Here is a 21,496-nt window from a genome sequence, read left to right as displayed (position 1 = left end):
GACCTCTGCTGCTGAACCTGCACAGCCTGACACTCAGAGACATACTTCAAAAAATGAGTAAATGCAATATTGTCACAGTTTTTGTCAAACTCATGCTTAGTAACAGGAGGGTCAATTAAATCCTATTTTACGAATGTTTTGCTTATTAAAATGATTTGTAGCCAATCCTGATAAATGTCATTGACTGATTTGAGAATAAAGACATTTGATGTTTTAGTGGGTTCAGAGTGCAGCTTGTTGGGCAGACAGTATTCTTTGAGATTCCATTTGCTCCTGAAAACTAATATTGGTCAATAGTTCTCTTTTTCTTGGATTTCTATTGGCTCTCTGCTCTGATCCTTTATATTTTTACTCATCAGGCCAGAATTTTACTCTTCCAACATCTTTAAGTCTGTTTCTACTGATAAATCTTTGCTGATGAAAATAATAGTGGACATTTCCAGAAGGTGATCATTTTGGAGGTGAAGGGGTTAATTATTTTTTATTTAAGATTATTGCCCTGATGTCAGATTTTTCCTGTTGCTGGCTCCATTTCAATCAACTTTATTTGTGTAGCAGTCAGCAGCAATACTGTTCAAAGTGCTTATCATAAAAATCACAAACATACAAGTGACAATGGAGCAAAATGTGATGTCACTCATCACATTCTGATGAGTGACATCATCAAAACCATTATTACACATTAATATCTTGGTGGATGCTCCTTTTTATTTTAGCTGCTGCTGAAGACAAAACGTTCCTTTGACCAAATACAGCAACCCATGAAGCAGCACGGCTCATCAAGCTTTTATTTTGAAGGACCCATGAAATGGGTCCCTAGTTGCCAGATGTCAAGCCTGACTGCAGATGTCCCACACTAGGGGGGGTGATGCATTCACAACCTGTCTGATAAAACAATACTTGCAGTGATCAGTGAATTATTATTTGTCCTGGATGTTTGCGTTAAAACCTCTTTAACCACAGTGAGCTGAGCTACGAAACGACGGCTGGCCGTTGCATCATCGCCCAGACCGTCTCAATCTCTTTGTCCAGCAGGCCAGTGAATCTGTTGCTGCCCTGTGTGAGCTTTCGGGACTTGGAGAAGAACATGGCCGACAGCTCATCATCTTCCTTACTTCCTGTAATCCTGACGCCGCCACCAGAGGAGTTGGCTCCACCCACACCTGCAGAAACCAGAGTCCCAAAGCAGAAGCGCCATCCCCAAGAGCTTCCGCTGCTTTCCATCGACTCCTTAACTCCGCCCCCTGAAGCTCAGGCCTCCCTGTCAGACGGACCTAGTCAAAGGAAACGTAATGTTTTCTGCTTTTCATTTATTTTTAAAATGACGTTTCGTTGAATCTTTACGCTGCATTCCTTTTAAAGAGGGAGGATGTAACTTTAATATGACGGATAGTCTGTGAGCAGATCAATCTCTCTCAAGAATAAGCAAAAACAACCAATCAGAGCCAGGAAGCAGGGCTTATGCTGTGAATCATCCTCATGTACTCACTACTAAATGTGCTAATGCAGGAAGAACAGCTTACAGGAAAACTGTTTATCTGTCGTTAGCATGGCTATGCTAACTGGGCCATAATACTACAGGCTATGCTACCTACAGTGTAGCAGAAAGCAGCACCAAATAAGATTGTGATTGACAGCACTAAGCCCGCCTTCTGGCTCTGATTGGTTGTTTTCTTGTTAGCACTGGAGAAGGAAGAGATTGATCTATTGCCATACTGTCACAACATGGAGACAGTTTGAACAACAGTCTAAAAATGTTTTTATTAAAGTTACAAACTGCAGGTTTACGGCCCAGGATTTGATCTCAGTTGAGGTTCTGCTGGCAACCGGGTCATTTCAACCTTTTCCTGCTAACATGATGTTAATTTACCTGATTTTTAACTCCAGTTAGTTTCAACATTTTCTTTTATAAAAGTTTTTTATGACACATTGTTTGTTGTTTTTATCAGATTAAACGTGAAGATGATGCATTTCGTCCGGTCCTGGTTTCTGCTCGGCGGATTCAGTCAGAAGGTTTTTGGTTTTCTGATGATTTCTGTGTTTGGTCAGCAGAAGTTTTTCCTGTGCTTGAAAAGAAGAGAAGAGGAAACCAACGCAGAAGATCCTGGAGTATTGCCTGGAGGCCGAGGTTTCCGCCGCCCGAAGAAGAGGTAGAAAACTTTCATCTGGGCTCAGCAGCAAAATATTATGAACAAGAAGCCTTGATAAGAACCACCTTTAACTTGTAGTGAGTCCAGAAATGGGAAACATACTAACTTATGTGAGATTTCTGCTTATTAGAATAATTGTTAATGTGTTTTTTTGTTTCTTTTCTACCTGTTTAATCAAGGAAGTGAATTTCAAAAATAAATAAAACATTTTTCTGTTTAACATTTTGCCTCCCAAATGGAAGCAGGTTATCATGAAATGAATAAAACATTATTGGTGTGAATGTAAAGAGCGATTTGACCAAAACTTTTAAATTTTATCACTGAATTAGATAACAAAAAACTAAACAATTATTGTTTCTCTTGAATTACGATAAATGGTTTCAGATAAAATACGATACTGATATTTCCACTTCCTGACCTGTCGTTTGCTTTTCCCTGTTTAACTCTTTCTAATATTTAAATATTCATATTTAATGTGAAAGTCTAGTTCCATGTTCTGATCATGTTTATGTTTCATTCCAGAATAAACACTGAAGATAAATTCAAATGCTGGACCTCAGTCAGGTTTGTACGATTCCAGTTATTCTGAAAATCATCTAGAAACTACAAACGGTTCCCAAAGTGGAGGGTCAGTTAAAACAGGCTTTTAAACCAGGGAGGAAAATTAATATCGCCACATAAAAATGTACGCATATTATTCAAACTGTCATGACAGTTTGGTATGAGACAGATAATCTGTGAAGAAACAATTTAAATTAATTTATTTCTGTAGCACCAATTCTGCAACAAATATTGTTGAAAGTTTCAGCTGTCAGGCTAGAGCAGCGCACACGCAGGAATGATTGACAGCACTACGCTCTGCTTAACTTTGACTGATTGTTTCACTGAGAAAAAGCAGAGATGAAACATTTACCACAACATGGAGGCAGATTCAGTTATGAAAACACTTTAAAGTTAAATAATTCAATTATATTTTTATAAAATATTTTTATACTGAAATCATTCTGACTTCAGATGATTAAATCTCTTAATTGGTCGTTTTCTACACAGATTGTTCTCCGCCATCTTTGAAAGTGAAACCACTCTCTGGGCCGTCGGCCTGCATGCCCCTCGCCCCTGTGACCTCTGACCCCCGGCGGCGTCCAGCCCACCTGAGCAGGTGGATCTGCCCCCAGCAGATGCGTTCCAGTCTGATGACGGCAGCGTCCAGGAGGAGGCGCTGGAGTCAGAGGTCAGCCGACAGGAACTTTAGGAAACGGTCGCTGTGGTTCAGATGAAAACCCAATGTGTTTCTGCAGGATGACAGGTTTCTGCCGGAGAACGGTTCCGCCCACGAAGGATGACCTGCTGGGCAACGACGTCTCTACCTGTCAGGAGGATCATCCCGACCGGGGAGGACCCGCCTCCATGAAGGAGAACGTTCTGCCAGGTGAGACCCGGACCGTAAATTCGGAGGAGGAGATGGAAGACCAGGCTGGATTCAGCCTGAATCCTGGTTCATTTCCTTTGTTCTGATCTTCACCTGATTTGATTCTCAGGTGTGTGAGAAGACGGGGGAGCTCCTGCTGTGTGAGGGTCAGTGCTGCGGAGCATTTCACCTGGCCTGCATCTCTCTGGCCGAGGCGCCGAAAGCAAAGTTCGTCTGCCCAGAATGCAAATCAGGTCAGTTTATTCCTCCTGATGATCAGAAACGGGTCAGAACCAGAACTGGCCCATCCAGGCTTTCCTGTGGACACTGTTTCAGTTTTACACCACACTTTAGCGTTCCTCGGTCTGATGCTAAAGAAAGAATAAAAACTGATATGTGATGATTGTGGTGAGATGTTTAGTCCTGTGTTGTTCTTGCTCTTTAGTTCCTTGAGCCTGGTTCTGTAAACACCAAGAGCGCCCCCTACAGCCGCAGTATACTGGAGTGTCACCGGTTCAAACATTTTATGGACCACCGTAGCCCTGTTCTGGTTGCTATAGTGATCCCTGTCTCCATGGTGACAGGAATAAGGGAAACCCACAGAGTGCTAAAACACCTGACATGATGGTAGCGCTGAGTCTGTGGTTGCGGCTGTCCAGGCTGACTGTCCTAACCCCAACCTCGACCCCAACCTCAACCCCAACCCCAACCCCAACCCCAACCCCAACCCCAACCTCAACCCCAACCCCAACCCTAACCCCAACCTCAACCCCAACCCCAACCTCAACCCCAACCCCAACCTCAACCCCAACCCCAACCTCAACCCCAACCCCAACCTCAACCTCAACCCCAACCTCAACCCCAACCCCAACCTCGACCCCAACCTCAACCCCAACCCCAACCCCAACCTCAACCCCAACCCCAACCTCAACCCCAACCTCAACCTCAACCCCAACCTCAACCCCAACCCCAACCTCAACCCCAACCGCAACCACAACCCCAACCTCAACCCCAACCCCAACCCCAACCCCAACCTCGACCCCAACCTCAACCCCAACCCCAACCTCGACCCCAACCTCAACCCCAACCCCAACCCCAACCCCAACCTCAACCCAACCTCAACCCCAACCCCAACCCCAACCCCAACCCCAACCTCGACCCCAACCTCAACCCCAACCCCAACCTCGACCCCAACCTCAACCCCAACCCCAACACCAACCTCAACCCCAACCCCAACCCCAACCCCAACCTCAACCCCAACCCCAACCCCAACCTCAACCCCAACCTCAACCCCAACCTCAACCCCAACCTCGACCCCAACCTCAACCCCAACACCAACCTCAACCCCAACCTCAACCCCAACCCAACCTCAACCCCAACCCCAACCTCAACCCCACCCTCACCCCAACCTCAACCCCAACCTCGACCCCAACCTCAACCCCAACCCCAACACCAACCTCAACCCCAACCTCAACCCCAACACCAACCTCAACCCCAACCTCAACCCTCAACCCCAACCTCAACCCAACCCCAACCTCAACCCTCAACCCCAACCTCAACCCTCAATCCCAACCTCAACCCCAACCTCAACCCTCAATCCCAACCTCAACCCCACCCTCAACCCCAACCTCAACCCCAACCACAACCGCAACCCCAACCGCAACCCAACCTCAACCCCAACCTCAACCCCAAACTCAACCCCAACCTCAACCCTAACCTCAACCCCAACCTCAACCCCAACCCCAACCTCAACCCCACCCTCAACCCCAACCTCAACCCCAACCCCAACCCCAACCCCAACCTCAACCCAACCCCAACCTCAACCCCACCTCAACCTCAACCTCAACCCCAACCTCAACCCCAACCCCAACCTCAACCCCAACCTCAACCCCAACCCCAACCCCAACCCCAACCTCGACCCCAACCTCAACCCCAACACCAACCTCAACCCCAACCCCAACCTCGACCCCAACCTCAACCCCAACCCCAACCTCAACCCCAACCCCAACCCCAACCCCAACCTCGACCCCAACCTCAACCCCAACCCAACCTCAACCCCAACACCAACCTCAACCCCAACCCCAACCCCAACCCCAACCTCAACCCCAACCTCAACCCCAACCCCAACCTCGACCCCAACCTCAACCCCAACACCAACCTCAACCCCAACCCCAACCTCGACCCCAACCTCAACCCCAACCCCAACACCAACCTCAACCCCAACCCCAACCTCGACCCCAACCTCAACCCCAACCCCAACCTCAACCCCAACACCAACCTCAACCCCAACCCCAACCCCAACCCCAACCTCAACCCCAACCCCAACCCCAACCCTCAACCCCAACCCCAACAACCTCAACCCCAACCCCAACCCCAACCCCAACCTCAACCCCAACCCCAACCTCAACCCCAACCCCAACCTCAACCCCAACCTCAACCCCAACCCCAACCCCAACCCCAATCCCAAACCCAACCTCAACCGCAACCACAACCCCAACCTCAACCCCAACCTCAACCCCAACCCCAACCCCAACCCAATCCCAAACCCAACCTCAACCCCAACCTCAACCCCAACCTCAACCCCAACCCCAACCCCAACCCCAACCTCAACCCCAACCTCAACCCCAACCCCAACCTCAACCCCAACCCCAACCTCAATCCCAACTCCAATCCCATCCCTCCTTCCAGGCGTCCACACCTGCTTCGTGTGTAAGAAGCGCAGCGAAGATGTCCGCCGCTGCATGATCCCTGTTTGCGGGAAATTTTACCACGGAGAGTGCATCGCTAACTACGCCGCGACCGCGCCAGTCAACCGAAGCTTCCGCTGCTCCATCCACGTCTGCCTCACCTGCTTCATCGCCAGTCCCGGCAGCTCGTCTGTCTCCAAAGGTCAGCGCAGTAAAGGTCAGCAGGTCATGCCTACCCCGCCACCCAATGCTCATGGCGCCCATTGCTCCGCAGGCCGTCTGGTGCGATGCGTTCGCTGTCCCGTCGCTTATCACGCCACCGACCTGTGCATGGCCGCCGGCAGCGTTGTGCTTTCCAACAACAGCATCATCTGCCCCAACCACTTTGCGCCGCGCCGCGGCGTCAAGAACCACGAACACGTCAATGTCAGCTGGTGCTTTGTCTGCACCGAAGGTACGCGTCCCTTTAAACTTTCAATATTACCTTCTGCATCATTTCATTTTCTTATATCCAGCAACGAGCTTTATTATTGGCCACTGTCAATGGTGGACACACTTATGCTAATGTGCTAACAGCGGAGCTAATTTATCATTTAGTGCTTTAGCTAACAATGGAAACATTTGAACACTTAGCTTTCCCTAAATGTACCTGATTTATTTGAATAAAACTAAGTTGAAGGTTTTATCGACTGAAATTCTTCAAGTAGTCAGATGTTTACATTAATGCTCTTATTTTGAAGTGCATGACAAGTGTTAATGCAGCAGCTCCATTTCTCTTTCTTTTCCAATAACTTTATTTCAACCAACAAATGTGTGAAACTCAGATCCAGCAGGTTGACTTCACAACAGATCCACTGACTTTATTCTGACACAAACTGTCCACAGCTTTTGGAAACGGAAGCTTCTGCCTCTGTGCATTGTTGTCTTTAGTGGGTTTTCTGGACCGGTTTGTGGGACAAAACCAGTTTGTACCACAAACCCAAACTGGTACGACAATAAAACAATCCTTCAAACCTATCGGATAATGGTTCCCGTAGTAACCTCCAACTTTTAAAAGCAACAATAAAAACCAGGAGAAAAAACTTTTTGACCAAACAAAATGAATTTGAAGAACAAATGAAGAAATTTTGACAAACTTCACAACTATAAAATAAAATAAAATTTAGGAAACAAAACATAATTTTCAAAGGCTTTTATAGAATATATATATATATATATATATATATATATATATATATATATATATATATATATATATATATATTATGTCAAATAAAAGATTTGTAATCTTTCAAAGGCACATATAATTTAAATTGAAGTTAGCATTCTAGCATTAGCTTCCACTTAACACTGTTTTAGTATATTGCTTTAGCGTTAGTATAGCTAGTATGTATGATTAGCGCTTTAGCATGGGTGGAGATATTATTTATTATTTCATTTATTAATGTCACTCAGGAGAGATTAAGCTAACAGCCTCGTTCGTGGATCAATCTGGAACAGTTTCGACCTTTGACCCCGTGGCACGTCTCTGTCCGTCCGGCAGGAGGAAGCCTGCTGTGCTGCGAATCGTGTCCCGCCGCGTTTCACAGAGAGTGTCTGAACATGGAGATGCCCAAAGGCAGCTGGTTCTGCAACGACTGCAAGGCGGGGAAGAAGCCGCGCTACCAGGACATCCTGTGGGTCAAGGTCGGCCGCTACAGGTCAGAAAGGGTTCACTGTCCCAGCCTTTGTTTCTTTGGCTTTTATGTAGTTTTATGTATTAAGACTTTTACACACTTCTAAGGTTCACCTTGTGTATTTTTAATGATGCGCTCTTTTTGGACCAGAAATTATGACGTGTGTGTATTTGTGAAGGTTTTTATTTGCGATTGTTCTTTAGTTATTTACTGGCACAGTTGCGACATGCTCTGTGGGTAGAGCAGCTGTCTTGTGAACAGAAGGTTGTAGGTTCGATTTCAGCTTCCTCCTGTCATGACATGCTGTGAAGAGGTGGTGAGGATGAAGCTGAGGACCCAGGTTGGAATGAAAGAGTGATGTTTTAATGGCAGCACAGGATGAGCTAATGCTCACAACTGGTAGCACCTGGTAGGAACTGGTAGCAACTGGTAGGAAGGTAGCACCTGGTAGGAACTGGTAGCACCTGGTAGGAACTGGTAGCAACTGGTTGCAACTGGTAGCACCTGGTAGCAACTGGTAGGAACTGGTAGCACCTGGTAGGAACTGGTAGCAACTGGTAGGAACTGGTAGCAACTGGTAGCAACTGGTAGGAACTGGTAGCAACTGGTAGCAACTGGTAGCAACTGGTAGCACCTGGTAGGAACTGGTAGCAACTGGTAGGAACTGGTAGCACCTTGTAGGAACTGGTAGCAACTGGTAGCACCTGGTAGCAACTGGTAGCAACTGGTAGCACCTGGTAGGAACTGGTAGCACCTGGTAGGAACTGGTAGCACCTGGTATGAACTGGTAGGAACTGGTAGCACCTGGTATGAACTGGTAGGAACTGGTAGCAACTGGTAGCAACTGGTAGCAACTGGTAGGAACTGGTAGCAACTGGTAACTGACGGCAGACTCGTCAGCGAGACACAGAGGGAAACGAAATATAGCTGGAAACTACCAACTGGGTGGACAGTACAAAATGAATACACTGAAAAAACTAAATCTTTACATCTCCTGCCACATGACCCTGGGCAAGGCATGTAACCCCAGACTGTCTACTGGATTAATCAATCCCAATAATTGCGCATCGGAGTATGAATGTGTGAGTGTGAATGTGACTCTGGTGTGAAGCGACCTTCCTGGAAGACGTGTGTGAAAATCCACACTTGCTTTCAGTGTTGTTCTTTCTCAGTCTGTATTAACCAATTACTAAATAACTTGGCAGTAATTCCAATAATTGATTAATCATGATTATTTTAATCCACTGTTCCAGTCTTGATGTTTTTTTTCCTTCTGCTGTTAAAAACCTTTTTGTTTTGGCAGGCAGATATTTATCTCCAAACTGAGCTGCAGCCTTGCTGACGCCTTAAAATGTCTCCTCTGCTGTTGATTGAAGTTTTGTATTATGTTGTAAACATTTCCTTTTTTCCTGCATTTGATTGTCTGTAATTGAGTGGAAAAGCTGAAAGTAAACGATGAATCGAACACAGCAGGATGTTTTACTGCTTTGCCCTCTGACCTGAGGTGGTGGCCAGCGGAGGTCAGCCATCCCAAAACCATCCCAGAAAACATCCAGCGCATGCGGCACGACGTGGGCGAGTTCCCCGTTCACTTCTTCGGCTCCAACGATTACCTGTGGACCTACCAGGCCCGCGTCTTCCCCTACATGGACGTCGACGCAAACAGCAAAGAGAAGATGGGCAAAGGTGTCGATGCAACTTACAAGAAAGGTGAAGATCATCAAATATTCAGGTTTTATGTTCGTTTAATGACATTTTCAGGACGCTGAGTGCGTTTTATTTCTGTTGTCAGCGCTGGAGGAGGCGGCCGTGCGATTTCGTGAGCTTCAGGCAGAAAAGGAGCTTCGGCAGCTTCAGGAGGACAGAAAGAACGACAGGAAGCCGCCACCGTACAAACACATCAAGGTGTGAAAAACACTGCAGGCTCAAAATGCATGAAAACACCAATTCATTGCACTGCACTATTCAAATCTATATTATGGAAAATTAACTGGTTTATATTTTTGTATTTCCTTTGGGTCTCAACAGCTTTTAGAACCACAAAGAGTTTAATAAAATCACAGACGGCTTCTGGAAATAACTTTATGTTTTTGTGTTAATGCAATGCTGATCTGAGGCGAAGCTCCTCAATATTACTGCTAAGCTAGTCACTTAGCATGCTAACTCTAGGCTAACTCTCTTGTTTTTGCAGTGCGTTGCTGCTGTTAGCTTACCAATGCTACAGTACTTTGACTGTAGTATGCTAAGCTAATAGATGGTGACAAAATAGAAAACATTACTTTATTTCATTTTGAAACAAAAGATATGAGAAGAAAAAGAAAACAACAGAGCTTTAAATTTTGGAGAAACAGAACCATGAAGTCACTGATCAATGATTGTAATCGCTGATCAATTCGTTTTTAAGAGCATCTGCCTGTGCAGGTGAATCGTCCGATTGGGAAGGTCCAGATCCTGACTGCTGACCTGTCAGAAATCCCGCGTTGCAACTGCAAGGCGACAGACGAGAGTCCGTGTGGGAACGACTCTGAGTGCATCAACCGCATGCTGCTGTACGAGTGCCACCCTCAGGTACCAGAACCGCCGTCCACACCGTGGACCGTTTCCTTTCTCCGCGGACGCTGTGTGGAATTGAAGACCTGATAAAAAGTGAAAGCGGTGAATCGGGCTGCCCTGCAGGTGTGTCCGGCCGGGGAGCGCTGCCTGAACCAGGCCTTCACCAAGCGGCAGTACAGCCAGGTGCAGATCTTCCGGACGCTGTCTCGCGGCTGGGGCCTTCGCTGCATCCACGACATCAAGAAGGTGAGTCCGAGCGAGCGCCGCCGCCGCCGCCGGCGGGACGACGTTTCATCTCCAGCTGTCTTTTCTCAGGGTCAGTTTGTGACCGAATACGTCGGGGAGGTGATCGGCGAAGACGAGTGCAGGTCGAGGATCAGACACGCCCAGGAGAACGACATCTGCAACTTCTACATGTTGACTCTAGACAAGGTGTGTCACGCAGCCATCAGCACCAAACTTCACACTCAGACAGAAACGGAAAGAAAATCTAACTTTAACGACACGCCGATCCGATTTCTGCAGAGCGGCCTGACAGGAAGTGACGTAAGAAAAGTTAAAGAAATCCTGGTAGGAGGAAAAATACAAAAATCTTCTACTCAGAAAAAAGGCAAAGTTCTGGTTCAACATGGACAAAACGTTTTCCTAAAAGTTTCCTGTCGTTTTGTCCCTTCACTGCGTTGTGATTCGTTTCTAAGCAGAAACTTTCACCTGCACGTTACCCAACATGCCCAGCTGTCCGTCAGTCTTTCCTCTGCTCCCTCCCCTTTCAGGACAGAATCATCGACGCCGGGCCGAAGGGCAACGAGGCTCGCTTCATGAACCACAGCTGCCAGCCCAACTGCGAGACGCAGAAGTGGACGGTCGGCGGAGACACGCGGGTGGGACTGTTCGCTCTGGTGGACATCGCTGCAGGTCACTGAACTTCCTGTTGGGACGGAAATGAAAAGATGTGGGTGTAACGATCGTTCCTCCCTCAGGCACAGAGCTCACCTTCAACTACAACCTGGAGTGTCTGGGCAACGGAAAGACGGTTTGTAAATGCGGCTCGGCAAACTGCAGCGGCTTCCTGGGCGTGAGGCCAAAGGTGAGGTTCCCGGCCTGAGACCGGCTCCTTCCACGATAGACACGCGCTAACCCCACGCCTTCCGACAGAACAACCCTCCGTCCGACGACAAGGGCCGCAAGCTGAGGAGGCGGGGCCACGGCAGGAAGAAGAAGAAGGCGCTGCCGACCAAAGAGAGGGAAGACGAATGCTTCAGCTGCGGAGACGGAGGACAGATGGTCTCCTGCAAGAAGCCAGGATGTCCCAAAGTCTACCATGCAGACTGCCTGAACCTCACCAAGAGGCCAGCAGGTCAGACACCTTAGGGACAGGGGTCCAAGTCGAGGCCCGTGGGCCAAATCTGACACACCCTAGATATTTATGTGGCCTTCAAGACTCAAGATGGCTGCATAAATACAGGCTGTTAGGTATTTTCCTCGAACCTACAATAAAATAACCACAGACAACGTATATGAATTAAATATGGTCAGGCTTCTGCAGAAGGAGAAGTCTCCATCAACAGCTCCTCCAAGCTGTTCATAGAGAGTTCTGATCTGCTTTCATGTGAGCTCCTCTTATTGTCAAAGAGAAACAGTCACATGTTGCAGTCAGGAAACAACAGAGGTCGTAAACATTTAACACAAACAGACCAACAACTCAGTTCCAGGTGTGATATCTAATTTACAATCTGAGCCCAGTTCAGCTCTGGGTCAAACTGTCACCTAAGACTAGATAGATAAACACCAGAGAAGACTTTAAGGTCTGAGAACCATAAAGTTTTACTACCTCGCATGAAGACAATCGTAACCTCCAGGTCAGCCCATACACACATAAGGAAGAGAACACTTTAACAAAATGATCATATCAAAAAATCTCTAACAGGCGACCTGCGACAGTGGAGGCTACAAACATTCATTACAGTTCAAGCACAAAATCATTGAGATCTATTAGCTGTAAGAGATGCTCCAAATGACTAAGAGTTTATTCATAAGTCTGATTAAAGATGTTTCCCTTCCTTACCGTCCGGTCGACCCGGTTCTACTGGACCCAGAACTCCATCATCTGCTCCGGTTTCTTTCTCTCTGCTTCTCCGCTGTAGTCCACTTCCTGCTTTTGGAGCGGTGTCCGTGACCAGATCCTAATAATGAATGAAGAGCTGACCCAGTTGGTCGGCTTTAACCCGACTCTTGTCCAGTTGGTGACCTCTAATCGACCTCTGACCTCTGGTCCTCCAAACCTGGGTCTGGTCGGTTTGAATGTGAACCCCAAGCGGACCAGAGAGCGCTCCAAAAGCAGGAAGTGGACTACAGCGCAGGGCATTCTGGGTAAATCCAACCTAAGCTAACATGTTAGCCTAGCGCTAGCAGCAGAAATGGCTCCTGGTCTTCAGCCAAAGACTAAAGAGAAATCACTAAACTCTGGCGCCTCCATCTTGTTTCATCTGGTGAAACAGGAAGTTGCTCTCAGCGTCTTCAGAGGTTTTAGTGTCGTTTCCTGCAGTGGTTGCTGGTGCAGCGCCCCCACAGGCCAGGAGGGGAACAGGCTGGTTTGGGTCAGAACCACTGCAGCTGGAGGTGGAGCAGAAGTTCTGGTTCCAGTAGAACCGGGTCGACCCGACTGAAGGGGGGGAAGCGTCCGTCATGTTTTCCTGGATTGTTCCCTGAATGTCTGTGATTGCTTGAAGGTCGTTGGGAGTGTCCTTGGCATCAGTGTGACGTCTGTGGGAAGGAGGCGGCGTCGTTCTGCGAGATGTGTCCCAGCTCCTACTGCCCTCAGCACCGCGACGGTCTGCTCTTCATCTCCAAGCTGGACGGGAAGCTCTGCTGCAGCGAACACGACCCCTGTGGGCCGGAGCCGCTGGAGCCGGGGGAGATCCGGGAGTACCGGCCCGACCCGGGGGCCCTGACCTCTGGGGCCCTGACCTCTGGGGCCCTGACCTCTGGGGCCCTGACCTCTGGGGCCCTGACCTCTGGGGCCCTGACCTCTGGGCTGGGCATGGCTGTCATTCCCGCGTGCCGTCTCAGCCGGCTCGGTGGCGGCGGGAACGTGAAGGAGGCCGGCGGTGGCGGTGGCGGCGGTCCGGAGGCGTTCTCTCCGTTCTCCATCCCAGTGCCCATCACCATCCCGGTTGCCAGCGGCAACGCCTCGCCACCTCCCAGCAGCCCACACAGATTGGACCTGCCGCACTATTCACCCATCTCATCATACGAAGAGGAGCGCGACGTCCTGGAGGAGGAGCTGGCCGAGGAAGAGGAAGAAGTGATGAGGAATAAGTGGGACTCCCAGGTGGAAGATGATGAAGATGAGGGACTGGAATACCTGGAGCTCAAAGATGAAGACGACGATTGATACGCAGAGTTATTTTTAACTGCACTGCAAAAACACAAAATCAGGATTTTTATGAGTTGAGTTGAAATAAATCAAATCCAGTTTCATCTGTAAAGCAGCTGAAAGGCGTCTCAAAGAGCTTCACGTCATAAAAAACACAAAGTCATGCAGCATAGAATCAACAAGCCAACATCACATCAAGTCAGCCCATCAATAAATTGATCACATTTCCAATAAAACCAACCAGCTGCTTTCAGTCTGGACTTAAAGGATCTCAGGGTTTCGGCTGTTTAGCCGTTTCTGGAAGTTTGTTCCAGATTTGTGGTGCATAGAAGCTGAATGCTTCTCCTCGTTTGGTTCTGGTTCTGATGCAGAGCAAACCAGAACCAGAACCAGAACCTGATGGTCTGGGAGGTTGATCCAGCAGCAGATCTTTAATGTGTTGCTGAGCCGCTCAGTGATTCATAAACTAACAGTTTTAAAGTCTCTGAGCTGCAGGGAGCCAATGAGGATCTGTAGAACCAACCGGGTCCATGTGCTCCATCCTCCTGGTTCTGGTTCTGGTTCTGGTTCTGGTTCTGGTCCAGCAGCAGCAGCTGCAGGATTGATGTGTTGGACAGACGCTGCTGCAGGAATCGATGCCAATGAGGAGAAACGGAGCGAGAGGCTCTGAGACATCAGACCTCTCGACGCTCTGCAGGGGACAGAGGCCTCTTTGTGAGGGTCAGAGGTCAGAGGTCATCACTACTCCCAGGTTTCAGGCTGATCGCCGGTTTTAGTTGGAATAACTGAGGCTGTGCATTGACTGTAGATCTCCACCTCTAGATCTAGAGCTCTAGATTGTTCCTCTAGAGGTCCAATAGTAATGACTTCAGATCTGTCTCAGAGTCGATTCAGTGACTGGGCGGGGTCAAAGGTCACCTGCTGTCCAGCTGTATCATCAGCCTTGTCAGCTTTTCTGATGAACGGGAGGTCAGAGGTCAGAGGTCGGCCTGTAACTGCAGCAGTGATTTGGTTTGAAAACTAACTTGGAAATAAGGAGCTGTGATTACCAATATATATCAATATGTATTGATATATATTGATAATTTATGAATATTGATAAACACAGCAGATTATTATTATTATTATTATTATTATTATTATTATTGTTTATTTCATGAAAATGTTTTTCATAAGGGAACTACAACTATGGGTTGCTAGGCAACGGGCCGGGCCTGGCTGGTGTTGCTAGGTAACGGTGTGTGGAAATATTAAGGAATTATTTTATTCTAAATATTTCATTATTTTATTCTAAATATTTCATTATTTTATTCTAAATAATTCATTATTTTATTCTAAATAATTCATTATTTATTCTAAATATTTCATTATTTTATTCTAAATAATTCCTTCATTATTTTATTCTAAATAATTCCTTCATTATTTTATTCTAAATATTTCATTATTTTATTCTAAATATTTCATTATTTTATTCTAAATATTTCATTATTTTATTCTAAATATTTCATTATTTTATTCTAAATATTTCATTATTTTATTCTAAATAATTCCTTCATTATTTTATTCTAAATATTTCATTATTTTTTTCTAAATATTTCATTATTTTATTCTAAATATTTCATTATTTTATTCTAAATATTTCATTATTTTATTCTAAATATTTCATTATTTTATTCTAAATAATTCCTTCATTATTTTATTTCTAACTAAAAAGTGACATTGAATTATTTTTGTCTAATTTTCAGAATATTTCCTCTAGAAAACAAGTTTGGTTGGATTTTGTGTTTTTGCAGTGCAGAGCGAAGCAGCATTAATTAATTTAATCGGTTTTAGGAGAAACAATAAAATTATCAATAAATTCTGAATCTAAATAAAGAAACTCAGAAATATAAATACTATATAGATTTATAAACAAAGTGACATTTATCCATCATCCTCAGTTTATTTATGAAGTAACAATAAACTGAAACAGAGGTCAGAGGTCAGACAGTTTGACCTCCAGCTGCTCCCAGTTTGGAACGTTTTGTTTCTGAACGTCTCGCCTCCAGACCTGTTTGGTTCCGACCTTCGGGTTGGATCATCTGGACCTTCTGCTCCTGGAACAAACCTGGAACTGGAACCTGAACCTGGAACATGAACCTGGAACCTGGAACATGAACCTGGAACATGAGCCTGGAACCTGGAACATAAACCTGGAACTGGAACATGAGCCTGGAACCTGGAACATAAACCTGGAACCTGGAAAATGAACCTGGAACCTGAACCTGGAACATGAGCCTGGAACCTGGAACATAAACCTGGAACTGGAACATGAACCTGGAACCTGAACCTGGAACATGAGCCTGGAACCTGGAACATGAACCTGGAACATGAACCTGGAATCTGGAACCTGAACCTGGAACATGAACCTGGAACCTGGAACATGAACCTGGAACCTGGAACATGAACCTGGAACAGGAACATGAACCTGGAACAGGAACATGAACCTGGAACATGAACCTGGAACAGGAACATGAACCTGGAACATGAACCTGGAACCTGGAACATGAACCTGGAACATGAACCTGGAACCTGAACCTGGAACAGGAACATGAACCTGGAACATGAACCTGGAACCTGGAACATGAACCTGGAACATGAACCTGGAACCTGGAACATGAACCTGGAACCTGGAACTGAACCTGGAACATAAACCTGGAACAGGAACATGAACCTGGAACATGAACCTGGAACCTGGAACATAAACCTGGAACAGGAACATGAACCTGGAACATGAACCTGGAACCTGGAACATGAACCTGGAACAGGAACATGAACCTGGAACAGGAACATGAACCTGGAACATGAACCTGGAACCTGGAACATGAACCTGGAACAGGAACATGAACCTGGAACATGAACCTGGAACATGAACCTGGAACCTGAACCTGGAAGAGGAACATGAACTTGGAACATGAACCTGGAACCTGGAACATGAACCTGGAACATGAACCTGGAACCTGGAACATGAACCTGGAACCTGGAACATGAACCTGGAACATAAACCTGGAACAGGAACATGAACCTGGAACATGAACCTGGAACCTGGAACATAAACCTGGAACAGGAACATGAACCTGGAACATGAACCTGGAACCTGGAACATAAACCTGGAACAGGAACATGAACCTGGAACATGAACCTGGAACATGAACCTGGAACAGGAACATGAACCTGGAACAGGAACATGAACCTGGAACATGAACCTGGAACCTGGAACATGAACCTGGAACCTGGAACATGAACCTGGAACAGGAACATGAACCTGGAACATGAACCTGGAACCTGGAACATGAACCTGGAACATGAACCTGGAACCTGGAACATGAACCTGGAACCTGGAACATAAACCTGGAACAGGAACATGAACCTGGAACATGAACCTGGAACATAAACCTGGAACAGGAACATGAACCTGGAACCTGGAACATAAACCTGGAACAGGAACATGAACCTGGAACATGAACCTGGAACATAAACCTGGAACAGGAACATGAACCTGGAACATGAACCTGGAATCTGGAACCTGAACCTGGAACCTGGAACATGAACCTGGAACATGAACCTGGAACCGGTCCGGTCCGCTAGAGGATAAAACTCCACCACTTAAATAATTTGTTTGTCAAACTGTATTTGATCATTTCATGCCAAAAATACAAATCCAAGGATTCAAGGACTTGAATTCAAGGAAATTTCATGTTAAACTCAGTGACTTAAAGTATTTAAACCTTTGAACTTTTATACATTTTGTCTTTTCACAACCACAAATTTCACTGTATTTTCCTTTAGAGCTAAACTAATAATTATTTCATGAATGATTCATTTTTGATTATTTTAACAATCGATTAATATTTTAAAATTCTACAAAATATCAAAAATATGTAAAAGATGCAACAAAGGATTCAGCCTTTTGGTTTTCATTCATTTAATAAACATTTGCAGATAAAAATCCTTCAAATAGCAACATGAGAAAAATTTATCAATACAGAGAACAAGCAATCGATCGATTATTAACTGATTAATAATTGCATAGAAAAAGATGGCTTGGAGATTTTTAACCGAATCTGAAACGGATGTTTTGTTTTGTACCTTAATGCAGAATGAATATTTTAATGCTAATTGTTTCATTGTCAATGCTTTTTAAAATGCTTAACAACAATCTAAAAAGTGCGGCTTGCATTTGTATTCAGCTGTTATGTTTTCTGGTTTGCTTTTCCAGTTTCTCTGATTATTGATTTAGAATCTAACTGCTGTTTTCCACAGCTTGACCTTTGACCTTTCTGCTGTTTTCAGATTCAAACTTGACATTTTGATAGAAATTAAAACTAAATGTTTTAACACTGCAAAAACACAAAATCTTACAAGTACTTTGGCTCAGTTTCTAGTGCAAACATCTTGAATTTGAAATATGAAAAAATAACTTCACATGTAACTTTTCAGCAAAATAAATCCTTTATGTTGATTTTTTGAAAATAAATTCTGTTTTCACTGGCAGATTATTTGACTTTAATCTCATGTTAAAGTGAAATAATCTCAATGGAACTAGAACGGGTTCAGCAACATTAAGGATTTATTTGATTAAAATAAGCTCCTGTATTTTGCTGAAAAGTTCCTTTTTCTAATTTGAGATATCAAAATTTTGTATTTTTGCAGTGAAGTTTCTATGGATGCTGATAGAATGGGTGCTGCTGTAGCTGTCTGTGTTGCAACTTCTCTGCGGACAACTCTGACTGAAGATTGTTGTTAAATAATCTGGATTGTTTGTTTCTGTTCTCATTCCCTGAACAACTGAAGCTAATAAAATACATGGAGGTTTGTGGTTGTTAAAACGCTAAAAGGCTGCTGAATGCTTTGACTAGGCCACAGCACCAGGTGCTTTACGTCATTATTGAAGACGACCAGCAGGGAAGCGACACGCTCCGCTTGGCGGCCCAGTGGGATTGAAGATGTGGGATTAACAGTCTTCAAGCTCGAGTTTTGTCCGACACGTTTTTCAGGAATAGTTTTGCATCTGTGAGAGTCGCAGCTCTTTCCAAATGTCTTTTTACAATTCCCAACTTTTCATTCCAGTGTCATTTTGACTTGTTGAGCTCAACTGACCTGTTAAAACAAACTCCTGTATAAACTTATAAAAAAGAAAGTTATTACATTAAACTCGTTTGTCTGGGGTCTGTTATTGAGATATAACATAAAACTACACTGAACAAAAATATAAAGCCCCATGTCAAATATAGGAGTTTTATGAACATTGGGTTATGCAATATATGGAGAAACTCAAACTATATTTCCACTAATTACTGATCTTCATGTCGGCGTTGATGAATCGCGGTTCAGCCGTTTGTCATGACTGAGGAGTCTGGTTCTGACCCAGTGGGCTTCCCGTAGGCGGTTACGGTCTGAGCTCTGATGCGTCTGTTGCTCAGACCAATAATCTCATCGGCTGCGTGTCGCTGGGCTGAACCCGTCCTCAGACGGACGAGCCGACGTGGACACCTGGTGCTGGAGCATCGGAGAGGATGAGGAGGATATGCAGTGCAGCCGTTTGTTGGAAACCGGCTCTTAAAGGGCCGGTGGTCCGATAACGGACCGGTCCGATATCCGATACTGAGCCGTGCAGCTGCTGCATCCAACATGCCGGCGGCTCCCACAAAACATCTCAGGCTTTATGATTTCTGAAATAATGTGACATTTTGGTGCCTTTTGTTGTCCAGTCCAAGGATTGTCCAGCTGTTGCTCATTTTGTCTGATCACTCAGTGGACATGACCCACAATGCACTGCAGTAAATAACTCACTGACAGGAAGTTGGATTAAATATCATACACAGATCAAGAGAAATATTACTTTGGTACAATAAAATGTCAGCGATGCTCATTTAAAGTTGTTACCTCCACGTGGCAACAATATCTGACATGTTTATATGTTTGTTAAGTATATATAGGAAGCATTTGATATAAAATATTCATTTTCAACATGTTGGGTACAACGGTTTACAATACATATTATAAAAGTTCCTAAATTTCTGTTAACTAAAGTTGAGACTTTCAGAATAATTGCTAACAACATAAACTGCAGATCAGAGTATTATTGTCTGTTTCTGGTAAAAGTATGGGGAAAGAATATATATAAAAATTCCCTACTCACCCACCGCGGGTGGTTCTTATCCTCTGAACTCGGGTCCTCTACCAGAGGATATATAGATCTATATATATAGATCTATATACATAGATCTATATATGGTCCTCTACCAGAGGCCTGGGAGCTTGAGGGTCCTGCAGTATCTTGGCTGTGCCAAGGACTGCACATTTCTGGACTGAGATGTCTGATGTTGTTCCTGGGATCTGTTGTAGCCACTGCTCCAGTTTGGGGGTTACTGCCCCGAGGGCCCCGATGACCACAGGCACCACTGTGGTCTTCACCTTCCAGGCCCTCTCCAGTTCTTCCCTGAGGCCCTGGTATTTCTCCAGTTTCTCCTTTTTCCTGATGTTGCAATCACTTGGTATTGCTACATCTACCACAACGGCTTTCCTCTGATGTTTATCCACTACGACAATGTCTGGTTGGTTCGCCATTACCATTTTGTCTGTCTGGATCTGGAAGTCCCACAGGATCTTAGCTCTGGCGTTCTCCACCTCTTTTGGGGTGTTTCCCACTTTGATCTCGGGGTTTCCAGTCCATATTCTGCACAGATGTTTCTGTACACTATGCCTGCCACTTGGTTATGTCGCTCCATGTACGCTTTCCCTGCCAGTATCTTGCACCCTGCTGTTATGTGCTGGACTGTCTCAGGGGCCTCCTTGCACAACCTACACCTTGGGTCTTGTCTGGTGTGGTAGATCTGGGCCTCTATTGCTCTGGTGTTTAGGGCCTGTTCCTGGGCTGCCAGGATGAGGGCCTCTGTGCTGTCCTTGAGTCCAGCTTTTTCCAGCCATTGGTAGGATTTACTGATATCAGCCACTTGGATTATTTGCTGGTGGTACATCCCATGTAGGGGCTTGTCCTCCCATGATGGTATCTCTGGCACCTCAACCTCCGTTCCCTGTTGTCTGAGACATTCACTGAGCACATTGTCTGTTGAGGCTTTGTCCCTGATGTATTTATGGATCTTAGTTGTTTCGTCCTGGACAGTGGTTCTCACACTCACTAGTCCTCTGCCTCCTTCCTTGCGGCTCGTGTACAGTCTCAGGGTGCTGGATTTGGGATGGAACCCTCCATGCATGGTTAGTAGCTTTCTAGTCTTAATATCTGTGGCTTTTATCTCCTCCTTTGGCCAGCTGATTATTCCAGCAGGGTATCTGATTACTGGCAGGGCATAGCTGTTTATCGCACGGATTTTGTTCTTGCCATTGAGCTGGCTTCTCAGGACTTGCCTTATTCGTTGGAGGTATTTAGCTGTGGCTCCTTTCCTTGTGACCTCATCGAGGTTACCATTTGCTTGTGGTATACCTAGGTACTTGTAACTGTCCTCTATGTCTGCTATTGTTCCTTCTGGGAGTGAGACTCCTTCTGTGCGGATCACCTTCCCTCTCTTTGTGATCAGCCGACCACATTTCTCTAGTCCGAATGACATCCCAATGTCAGTGCTGTAGATCCTGGTGGTGTGGATCAG

General features: G+C 45.6%; 1 pseudogene; it reads left to right on the top strand.

The window, feature by feature from the left end:
- The window catches only part of LOC129356323 (uncharacterized), a 29,207-nt pseudogene extending 15,183 nt beyond the window's left edge, over positions 1 to 14,024 (top strand).
- The last annotated feature ends 7,472 nt before the right edge of the window (positions 14,025 to 21,496 follow it).

Source organism: Poeciliopsis prolifica, unplaced genomic scaffold (genome assembly GCF_027474105.1).
Source record: "Poeciliopsis prolifica strain line A6 unplaced genomic scaffold, Auburn_PproV2 SCAFFOLD165, whole genome shotgun sequence".
NCBI classification, from domain to species: domain Eukaryota; kingdom Metazoa; phylum Chordata; class Actinopteri; order Cyprinodontiformes; family Poeciliidae; genus Poeciliopsis; species Poeciliopsis prolifica.
The sequence above is the reverse complement of the archived record's forward strand: the minus strand, read 5'-3'. Positions and strand labels throughout refer to the sequence as shown.